Source organism: Danio rerio, chromosome 17 (assembly GCF_049306965.1).
Source record: "Danio rerio strain Tuebingen ecotype United States chromosome 17, GRCz12tu, whole genome shotgun sequence".
In the NCBI taxonomy this organism is placed as follows: Eukaryota; Metazoa; Chordata; class Actinopteri; order Cypriniformes; family Danionidae; genus Danio; species Danio rerio.
The window spans coordinates 36,831,026-36,843,567 of NC_133192.1; the positions used below are offsets into that span (position 1 = coordinate 36,831,026).

Below are 12,542 nucleotides of genomic sequence, written 5' to 3' on the forward strand. Positions count from 1 at the left end.
CTGTGGAGGCTGGAAGTTGAACCTGAAGCAAATTCATCGATGCGTAGCTCTACAGATCCCGAACCATGCAAGCCAGTGGCTACAGCGGCGAGAAAAAAAAAAAACTTCACCAATTGCTGAAAGTGAAGAAAAAAATCCTCGAGAAACCAGACTCAGTTGGGCATGACCATTTCAATTTCTCCGCTGGCCAAATGTCTTGTGCAGAGCTGCAGTCTCAGTGGTGGAGGCTGGAAGCCATCTCTCATTTTAACTGTATTACATCATCCTGTTTTCTCGCGACCCTTTTTGCAGGAGTGTTCGCTTGAATTGTGTGTTTTTAAACCATGAATCAGTTGATGGACTCTAAATCTTATGGCTGTTTTTAGTTTAATAACCTCTCTTTCATGGAGTGGGAGAGTGGGGTTGATTTATGGTCTGATGTGTCCTTGTCTTATTGCGAGGTCAGCTGAGGGCAATGAGTTCAGAATCAATAAGCATCAGTCCTTCATAGGGTTTCACATAGGTAATGCTGTTTTTGGGATATGATGATGCCTTAGGGTATGGTTATAGCTAAGACTTTCCAGGGCTCGAAATTGCAACCATTTTGGTCGCATATACGCCCGAAATTTAAGCTATGCGACCTTATAATATATATTTTGGATCATATTACCTGTCATCCACTCAAGGCTTTTCGCTATCAGATGACAGGGAGCTTTTGTGACCATAGGGAATGCAAATGATTGAATAGTGTAAAGCTCGCCTTTACGAAGTTTAAACTGATGCGGCTTATAACTAAGAACGGTATTGTGCCAGTGGTCATCGGTAGAATCCTGCTGTTCCCGCTCATATATTGGGCCGGCTGACTTGCCTGCTTTATTCTACAAACACAGAAAAATGAAGATCAGCAGACTGAGACTGAGCATTAAAATGACACAAACCGAAATCAAAACTTTTAAAAGTGAGACTATTCTTACTTACTTTTTGTCCATTTTTTCTTGAGATGATTTTTCTGTTTAGTTACTGATGACTGCTTTGCAGCTCAGCCTTGAATTGAATGATTTATTACAATATTTAGTTTGTTTTATAGCAAAAATATTATTTATTAAATTGTCGTGCATATATAAACAATAGTGCAACATAAATTTTTCTTACTACAATGCTTCATTTGTGTTTGATGCAAACCATCAATTTATTTTTCATTAAGTAACAGGACTTTTTATAGCAGATAACACACATTCAAGCACATTCAAGGCAGCATGATCATGAGAAATGTTATTCATTGTTAGTATTATTTAGTAATATTTAATTATTAGACATTCATTTTGGATTTATTGCACAAATATTAAGTCATCTCAGAATTCGATAGCTGTTTCTGGTTTTTGTTAGTCCTAATTAATGTTGTTTTCAAATACAATAAATCCTTTAATATACAATTTGCAGCGGTGCTTATTTTGATGGGTGCTCCTAATTTTTTTCTGGTGCTCCTAAATTTTTTCTGATTCTCATAAATATTTAAAGTTGGGAGCACCGGTTCCACCAAGTTAAAAAGGTAATTTCGAGCCCTGCTTTCATTTAAATACATTTAACCCACTTTTCTACATTTAGTCCTCTTTTGTAGGCCATAGAGTGCTTGTATAGCCTAGTTCAAACTGAGCACAAGCTGACTCTACTTTAGATATTGTCAAGAGTTTTGTCTCCTTGGTTATACTTTATCTTTAGAAAGGATTTCACGCACATTCAAGGAGTCAGTGTTGTCCTCGCTTCGAGTGCATCTTTGTTCCTTCCACACTCTCAATGTGTCATTGAAGTGTGTAATCTCGCTCAATGACTCTGCTTAGAGAATACACAGGGGGAAAGATGGGAAATCACTATGGTATTTCTGGCATCCCTAAGAAATGTTGGCATTGGCATGGTTCTCTACTGAAAACCTTCGTCTGTTGAAGCCTGTAATGCATTGTTGTCCAGAAGTCATAATTCTCTAAATAAGCACTCTCTGAGTCTGGATTGTAGATTTTGTCATTTTGAAAAAGTGTTTTTTTTTTTTTTTTTTGTATATAATTCGATATAATCCAAGTTGTGAAATTAAAATAGATGTTTGCACAAGCTCTGCTCAGGGCTCAACGATAAGAATTTTTTTTCTATTGTCCTAGTCAGGGAAGTGGTAAAGGTTTTTAATTACTCTGACAAAATTTCCTCCGGCTCCACCAAAATTTTTTTAACTAGTTTTTTCTTAGCCACATTAAATCTAATGTCAGAATACGCCAAATATAGTTGTATTCACATTCGTATTTGTAAAATTTAAGTCTGTTTTTATAGGAACATGAGCAATGTTATTGTGTCAGACACAGTATTTTTCACATTTTTACCTTAAAAACCTTCTAGCAGCCTACACTCACGCTATCATACACTCACATTAAAAAATATTATAGTAATTTATAGTAAATACTAGATTGGTTTGTTCTATATAGTGTTGCTGAATTCAGTTGACGCTGAATTTTGGTACCAATTGATAAATTTTAAAACATCCATTTCCTGATAACATTTAAGCTCTGTTAAGCGCCTTCTTAAACACAGCTGATTTGCCACGCCACTGAAGCATTTTAAAGCTTTGAAGATCAGCCAATTCATCAGCAGATCGCTCGTATGTCAGCTCAAAGACATACCAGGTGATCTTCGCAGCTTTAAAATGCTCCAGTGTCATGTATCCGTGTTTGCACTCAGTGAAGAGCCTGTTGACCTTCATGGCCAATCACAGTTATTTCTGTTGAGCATGTAAACACAATGGCAAATCCTTGTTGTTTAAGGACGCGCTCAACAGTGCTTAAAAGTAAGCGTGAAATAGATGTCTTTAAAATATCAGGTATCGAAATTTTATTTAAAATATAATTAATTAAAAATATAATTTTATTTTAAATATTTATTTAAAAAGGTATTTCAAATATATTAGTATCGAAATTCAGTATCGAGACAACACTGTATAGTAGTAGTGTATTATATTGTATATAGTATTTATAAAACTTTGTTAATGAAAACTTCAGCGTACAGAAGTATTAAATAGTGATAAGCTGATAAACTTTAATAAATACTATTATTACTACAGTTAACTGTGGTATATTGTATAATATACCCTATAGTTCATTAAAGTATGTGATAATGTATTGCTATAGTTGTTGTGTTACCATAGCAGCTATGAAATCACCAATCAGTATTTTTCAAGTATAATTCAAGTACTTTACCATAGTTTGGTTCAAAACACTATGCTATAATTACTATAGGGTTTTTTTTGTGGGTGTGAGATTTTTGATGGAAGATTTTTTTTTCAATAATGTTGATATGAGTTTTAAACCCAGTTCCGGTATTTCGATAAAAAATATGCGTCTGAAATTGAATCTATGCAACCTCATAATATATTTGGGAGCATTTGTGCGACTGCATAATGAGTGTAGTGTGACCTGTTTTAATTTTTTCTACAAATGTGCTGAATCTCTCTTTCTTGCTGTTATATTGGTTCATATCAGCTGTCAATCATTGAAGGCTTTTTGCTGTCGGATGACGGAGCTTTTGTGACCGCGGGGAATGCAAACGGCCGAGGAGTGAAAAGTACACAGGCTAGTTTTTTTCCTGGCTTTTTAATATTGTCCATATCAATATCGGAATTGTATCGGATTGACCAAAATTAAGAAATATATCAGGATATAAATTTTTGCCATATCGTCCAGCCCTAGAAGAAGTGAAATTTTCTTTGATAGGTTATTAATAATATCAGTTATTATTGAGCTCCTCCTGAAAGTATCAGGACTCCTGAAAGCATCAACTTTTTGTTACAGATCAAACCCGACACTCAGTACATTTCAACAAACAGTAGATTGCTTTCACGCGAGGAAAACAAATCTGTGCTCGAAAAAATGGGAGTTCGCAATGTCTTTTTAATATGACACAAGCCTCTGTAAGTGATGATGAGTACGTCTCAATGAGCATGTGTGATCGTCCTTTCTTTCTCATGCTCTGTATTTTCAGGTATTTTCACCTGAACACTTATTTTTGTCAGTCTTGCTGCTTCTTGATTCTAAGATTGCATCTGCACACATATTGACAAACAGTCACAGCCAATTGATAAACTTATTGATGAGCCAGCACTGGCCTGATTGGGCCACTGACAATCCTGCCTACAGTCCCAAGTGTCTCTCATGCTGGCCCCGGACCAGCAATTGTTGAGCCTTGCTGCTATTTTGCTGTCAAGTCATGTTTATCACTTTAGTGCGTTTTAAAAACAAGGATTTTTTAAATACACACTATTAAACATGAATATATATATATATATATATATATATATATATATATATATATATATATATATATATATATATATATATAATAAATTTATAAATAAATATAAATAAATATAAATAAAAGTGTTGAATCTTTGTGAAAGTTTCTTAGGCTGTGTTAAACTCCTGAGGTAAACGTTGTTTTGGTCTATTTTCGAAAGACCTGACACCTTGCCCAGATAGTTTTTTCATTTTTTCTGGAAGTATTGATTACTAAAAGAGAAATGATTCATTTGAACAATCAGTGTGATACACATTTAAATGTAAAGGAACGGTTGTTAATGCATAATGTTAGTGTGGTTGTTCTGAACAATAAGACTATTTGCATGCTGTTAGTGTGAGAGAAGAGGTGTTTAATGCACTGTAAAAGAAACTATCTGGACCAACTCAAATTCTGAGATGCCTGGTTTTCAGATTTGGAGTGTTACTATATTGCAGGCAAATACTAATTAATTAAGCTGGTCATTGTTGTTGTTGTTGTTGGCTGACCGTAATGTTTAAAACATGCAGTCATTTATGATGGTCACCAGCTGAACTAGTTTAGTTAGTCTGCATGGATCACTCCATGACTACTAATACCAACAAGACTGATGGAACTAACAGCTGCTTTGTGGAACAGGTGAATTTTGGAGGGTTTAAAGCAACCAGTGATTGAGATTACAATGGCTAGAAGCTAAAACAACACTAGCACCTGTCCTCTCTGAATGAAAAGACGCTTTTCAAACCTGCTCTTGTTTGAGACCATTATTTACTCCTTGTAAAGAAAGTCAACATGGCATTTGCATCATATTTACTTACACTGTATTTTCAAACTAAAGAAGATATTTAACTGAGAAAAGCATAAGAAAGAAATTGAAAAATAAGAGAGAGCAGTAACATTAACCTACAATGAGAGTTGTTTCAGAGGAGGAGTAAGTGCTTCTCTTGTGGTCACCATGCTGTGAATTCACCACAGATCACTGTTTTTCTAGGAAATGTCCTCTTTTGTTTTGAGCCAAAGTCGTGAAACTTTCCCAGCTACTTCTGGAGTATCTCACATAGTAAATGAGGAAGGACCTTGACTCCCTGATGACACATTGGAAAACTGGGCTTGAGGAAATCCCATTAATTGAGTGGAGCAGGGTGCATTGATCTACTAGGGTTCACAAGTGCACTGGCCTTTGTTTAATGGGGGGCAGGGAGGTCCTCTATTCCATCCAGGGGGTTTGTCGCAGATTATCCTGGGACAACTCCCTTTTCAGGGCCATTGTTAACTGTCAAGCTCTACCTCTTCATTAATGAAGTTCCCTCCATTGATTTGTTGCCGTGTCCTTTAAAGACAACCATCCGTTTCTCTAGAAGTGCCTCGTAATCGTGTTACACTGTCACGTTCAGTTTAAGCAAATCCAATGTAGGGATGCAATGATTATAAATTCTGGGTGTGCGATTACAGTCTAAGAAATAATCACGGTTTCACGGTTATCACAATTATTTGCATTTATTGATATCAAAACCCCGCTAGTTTAAAACTAAAATTATTTTAAATTTGGCTGTTTGGGCCTAAATAAATATTTGTTGTCGTTTTGAAAGTTCATTTGATTGACTATATAAAAATCAGTGGATATTATTGATGCATTAATTGGGTAAAATTGCTACTTTTTACTGTCATTCAATGTGTTTTTGGTCATTATCAATGCATTGTCACTTTAATTGAGCATGTGCAGCACGGCAAAAATAGACCCAGTGCCAAAACTATCATGACACTGCTGTTTCAATGATGCTCACGCCTCACGCTGACGTGCTGCTTCTGTGTGCAGTATGAAAGCTCTAATCTGTTAACATTAACGGCAAAAAAAAAACACGCGCTTCTCAAGCTTGCGGTGTGAAACAGGCTTAAGGCTTTCAGCACTGTCTGTCTGAAAACACTCGATTAATCTCGGCTGGCGGATCAACACTCGCCACAAGATCGCTCTCATCAGCGCTATTATTTGTAAGTGGGTTTAAGTGGGTTTGCAAACATGTGTACTTTCCGTTGCTTCTTCCTTAAACTTCAGCCTTTGGCAGTTTCCATGGTCACAAAAGCCTCTTGTCATCTCAACTAGGTGCGCCTAAAAAGCGTGAACGCGTTGCATTGCATACGCGTCCCTCCATTGGAAATTACGAACTTGAACGAGCTTGCCTTAATTAATAGCCTCAGTCATAGTCAGTCCGAGTGCGTGGTTATTAGTCTCGGTGTACAAACTAGCTCACAGTTGGCATAACTTTTAGTTGCTGCAGTTTTGTTCCGTTTTGTTGAGAAGCCTTTACGATTAATTAATCATGATAAAGTAAATCACAGTTAATAGTGAAATCGGTTAATTGTCGCATTCCTAATCCAACGACAAAAGTTAGGAATTTCTGACTACATATTACATTCTTAACCTTTTGGCAATGTACAATACTAATATCTGCAATTAGATTTTTAGAAGTATATAATGTATAATATATACAGCATAAAATGCGGCGTATGCACCAATAGGTTTGGATGGTACTAGTTGTAAATATGTAAACGGATGTGAAAAAGTGTTTGCCCTGTTACTGATTTCTTAGTAGCAACAACTGCAATCAAGCATTTTGAATAACTTGCAATGAGTCTGTTACAGTGCCGTGAAGGAGTTTTTGCTTACTCGTCTTTGCAGAATTGTTGTTATTCAGCTGCAATGGAGGGTTTTTGAACATGAAACATCTTTTTTAAAATTATGCTACAGCATATCAATTTGATTCAGGTCAGGACTTTGACCAGGCCACTACAAAGCCTTCATTTTTTTTCAATCTTTCAGAATTGGACTTGCTGGCGTGCTTTGTATCATTGTCCTGTTGCAGAACCCAAGTTCACTTCACTAACAGATGGTTGGACATTCTCTTTCTGGCTATTTTTTTTTAGCAGAATTTATCCTTTTTTTTACAGCAAGTCTTCCAGGTCCTGAAGTAGCAAAACAGCCCCTGTCCATCACACTACCAACACCACATTTTACTGTTGGTATGGTTTTTCTTAAATGTGGTGTTTACTTTTACGCCACACTTAATATGACACACCAGTTTTAAAAAGTTAGATTTTTGTCTCATCAGTCTGGTCAATTTTTTTTCCTTTAATAAAAACCTTTATTTCAGAACGTCATGATGTGTTTACTTGTTTTATCTTTATAACTAATATTAATTATTAGAGCAATTCAAACGTTATAGATGTGACAGTTGCAGTAAAAACTCAGATAGAGAATGTATGTTAACATTATATTAAAACATCTGTTTGTATCCCACAGAGTTATGGGATCAGAAAAAAACATAAATCTGTAAACATGTTTTGTACTTCAAATCAGAAAAAAAACATGTGTAATGAATGTTACCAAAAAAGTCAGCGAGTTTACATTATACAACATGCTCTAGAAATTCTCTGAATTAAACTGCACGACCCTAAATAAACAATGCTAATTAAAAGGATAATAGGTGGCTCTCTATAGAACAAAAATGATTGGTTTTATTTTATTTAAGATTTTTGCATTTATGAGGGAAAAGCTTTGAAATGGATGTGACAAATATAAAATTGCCACTTGTGTGACTTTGGCAAATCAAATATAATAGTTAAAAACATTGACAGAGACATTTTTGAGTATTTCTAAAGTACTGTAAATAACTTGCTCGCACAAACTTAGGAATGGTTTCTGTATTTTGGTGAAATTGGTGTATTTGGTTAAGTTTTTTTTATGGCAAGATTGACATATGCATGAAATTGTTTATTAATAATATTAATATTATAAATATGACTTATATTTAAATTAGTTTAATGATATGAAACATTACAATGTGACAAACATGCAAAAAATCAGAAATCACTTAGAGGTCAAACACTTTTTCACAATCCCTAGCACAGACACACACACATACAGTAGAAGTCTAAAAATATTATCCCCCCTGTTTATTTTTTCCCCAATTTCTGTTTAACAGAGAGCAGAGTTTTTCCAACATATTTCTAAACATGATAGTCTTAATAACTGATTTGCAATAAATAATTTATTTTATCTTTGCCATGATGACAGTAAGTAATATTTTACTAGATATTTTTCAAGCACTTCTATACAGTTTAAAGAGATATCTAAAGGCTTAACTAGGTTAATTGGGTTAACTTGGCAGCTTAGGGTAATTAGGCAAGTTATTGTTTAATGATGGTTTGTTCTGTAGACATTAGAAAAACAAATTAGCTTATAGGGCTAATGATGATTGTTTGTACTAATATATTTATATATTTTTACCTTAAAATGGTTTAAAAAAAAAAAAAAAAACTGCTTTTGTTCTAGTCAAAATAAAAACAAATAAGACTTTCTCCAGAAGAAAAATATTAGCAGACATACTGTGAAAATGTCCTTGCTTTGTTAAACATCATTTGGGAAATATTTAAAAAAGAAACAAAAATCAAAGGGGGGCTTATAATTCTAACTTCAACTGTATGTGTGTGTGTGTGTGTGTGTGTGTTCATGTTCTTCCTATGTTCAGGGTATCTTTCTAAAATATGTGAATCCCACCTGGATGTCCACATTTCGACAGGCTCTCCCGAGCTTTTGAGGGGTTCTATTTTTACTGCAGTTGAATTTTTATGCTGCTACTGCGGCTGCTGAAAGCTTGTTGACGTATGAGGAGTGTGAAGCAGTTTCTTCTTGTTCATCTCTGAAGAATAAATACAAACCCTAAATATTTCATCCAAATGCATCCTCATTTTTCCAGATCTAGAAATTGTTAAAGGAGGTTCATGCGACTATTTTACCAAAACAGATGTTTCTAGTGACCACATTTGTAAAAATCCAAAACTGACAAATACACTATAAAAGCATGATAAAAGTACTAGAAAAGAAAAGCAGTAGCAATTTCTCTCCATATGGTTAGAATGCAGTGGTTCTTCGATGTGGAGAGTGTGGGAATCGTTTCTTACACGTTGAATCATCTCCAGCACACACATTTGGTCTTCATTTCTTCAGACTGTGCCTTCATCAGTCTCCTGGAGTTTACACACTCCCTTGCAGTCGCTTTAAATTATAAAGCATCCATTAAAACAGGAGCCAGCATCTGTCTTTTCATGTTCCTTTTTGTTTTTCAGGTAGTCGGTTAACTAAATTGGCCACTGCTTTGTTTTTCCTTTCATTGTTGTAATGCTGTCGAACTGTCAGTATTTGGAGTGAAATTATTTAAGCTTTTTTTTTTTTTTTTTTTTCTAACTTTAGCTTCCACGAGTGTTTTGTTTGTCTAGTTGACTAAAATATTGAAAGGATGTTATTGTATCAACTGAAGGATATAGAGTTTGTGTAACAATGGAAAAATAAAGTGAACTTGAGTTATTTTCTGTAAATCATTCTCATCAAGTATTTTAGTGGTTCTCATCCAAGGGTACGGGGCATGCGGCAACATCCTGCTCTCCCTCATGAAGCTAAAACGGAAGTAACGGAAACTGCAATTCATCGACTGGCCTTTGGGGGCTGGTTCCAGAAACACCAGGGGCTCTATTTTGACGGTCCGTGCGCAGAGCGCAAAACGCAGGGCGCAAACGCTTTCAGGGCGTGTCAGGACGCGTTTTTGCTAATTTAAGGACGGGAAATCTGCCTTGCGCCGCGGTGCATGTTCTAAAAGGGTTGAGTTTATTTTCTTAATGAGTTATAGGTGTGTTTTGAGAATAAACCAATTAGAATCTTATCTCCCATTCCCTTTAAGAGCCAGCTGTGTCGCGCCAAGAGCGTATTTCTAAATTCAGTTCTAATTTCCAGCAAACGAATAAATGAACAATAATAGCAAAATGTGCTCAAAAACCTGAGTTATATCCTAAAACACATGCTGTGCCCCATATGGTCTAAAACCTGACAGGTGGGCAAATCTAAGCTTGTTTTTAATGAAACAAATATAAATATGGATATAATAAATAATACTGCTAATAATAATAACATTATACAAAAGCAAATTGTTATGAATGAACTGAAAAAGCCTCCCGAGATGAAGAAGACATAAAAGCAGTGATTTTTCATATTTATGTAGGCTAGAAAATAATATGTTTTGTAATATTTTAATCCTTTATATTTATATCCTATATCTATTCTTATTATATCCTATATATATCCTTAATATTTACATTTTTTCATATGTAAAGATAATTGCCTATTGCTCTCTTGTGCGTATTAAGCAGTGCGTAAGCGAGGCGCAACTCTGCACCGCAGTTTAGACCGGGTTTGTTTTGGTCTAATGAAAAATCTATTATAGATTCTCAAAATAGCGACCCGCCAGCGTTCCACCTCAGAATGCCTTCCCTTTTAGACCAGAACGCCTATGGACGCACAAATGAGCGCTAATGCATTTGCTATTTAAACAGCGTAGCGCAACGCCTCAAAACGACTCTTGCGCCAAGCTGAAACAACCAAAAGACTACTGCGCCACGCCTTGCGCCACACTGCGCCGGGTGTATGATAGGGCCCTAGGTGTTTACTGACTGTCATGTTAAAATGGCCATTTTTACAGCTGATAAAAACATGTTTACAGCCTGGTACAAAAGATGGTTTTGGTGCATATAGCTAATATTACCCTTCATGAAAACTATGAGGGGGTGATTATTTTATTTTTTTATAACTTTTCATTATAATAAATCTGCATAATTAAGGGCGTGGCTACTTGAGTGACAGCTAGGTCTCGCTGGTCGCTGTCACTTCACCTCAGCAGATTCCAGCTGAATAACTGATGAGCTCGGCATATACATATAGTATTTTTTGTGTTTTTTTTTTTTTTTTTTTTTGTGGCTTTACACAGCCAATTGCCTTTTGGATTATTTCTTACTATTAGCAGATAATATGACAAGCTTTACACTCAGTTGTGCACACAAACAACCATTTAAGTAACCTCCTTTTCCCAGGTGAGTGAAATTCTCATTCTTGGAAATCTTAAGCAGTCAGCTGAAATGTTATCATGCAGTGTTATGCCTGTACTTCATAAATAGCCTTGCATTTACCAACACAGACTATATTTGAAGTATTTGGGAGTAGGGTTGTAACAATATACCGGTATGACGGTTTACCACGATTTGAACGTGCACGATTATCATACCATGAACAATTGCATATCAACGGTTTTAACCCTTAAAGACCGAGACAGCCGCCCGCGGCTAAAAATAAGTATTGCTCTTAAATGTTTAATAACTTTTGATCCGCTGATCCGATTCATACAATTCAAAGATTGGCATAAAGAAGAGAATCTCAGCTTTCCAGTGATTTGATTTTGATTTGACAAAGAAACGCTCGTCACTGTGTCTCCGGACAAATCAGACATGATACATTGATGCATTGTCCCTCCTCCATGCCCAGATTGGTTCAAACTCGCTATATCACAACCAATAAGCATAGGTTTCGCTTTTGTTTGAGGACCAAGCTTTTTGAACAACACGGAATGAGAGATAGGCATACATTTATGCGCGGCTAAATAAAACGCAAAAAAAAAAAAGTTTTTCATGAAATAATTCTCATACTAAGTACTTTTGCATGCACAGCAGCACAGAAACATGACAAAACAGTGACACAGCAAAGACGAACTGCTGCTCTTGCTGTTTTCAAAAGACGCAAATGAAGATGCAGCTGTTTGTCTGCATTGCAGACAACCATATCCAAATCCATATCGATGGACAACCATATCCATGCTGGCACATAAAACCTAAGGATGTTCCATATTGAATCTAGTTTCGTTATGTAACTATTTATATTATAGTAAATATTTATATCTATTTTTTACTGACGATGTGCACCATGTTTATTTGGACTTTGACACATTATTTATTATTTTCTTATTTTTATTTGTTCATTGTAAGTGGTGTTGTTTATAGTAACTAAAAATATATTATTTGGAAAAAGTCAAATTTGCTTCACAGTTCTATTATTTTGTAACATTTGTAACATATCGTATACCGCGAAACCGTCAAACCGTGGTATTGTTTTAGACGATTATCATACCGTGAAAAATTCATACCGTTACAACCCTATTTGGGAGTTAATCATGTTTTTTTTCCCGTAGAAAAACCTCATAAGAACAATGCTTAGTGGCTCAATGTATTACAACAGTGACTTAAAATACAAACAAACATAATTTATTAATATAATGTACAGCCAAGCACATGAGTCCAGAACATAAACAAATCGTAGGTTATGAAGTATTGTGTTTTTATTATGTTATGTTTCGCCCAAAGGAAAAACTCATCTAAGCAAA

The 12,542-nt window shown here is 35.4% G+C and overlaps 1 protein-coding gene across 5 annotated transcripts in view; it reads left to right on the top strand.

Moving 5' to 3' along the window:
- asap2a (ArfGAP with SH3 domain, ankyrin repeat and PH domain 2a) overlaps positions 1 to 12,542 on the top strand; it is a 128,422-nt gene that overhangs the window by 6,194 nt on the left and 109,686 nt on the right. The gene's annotated exons all lie outside the window — the stretch shown is intronic.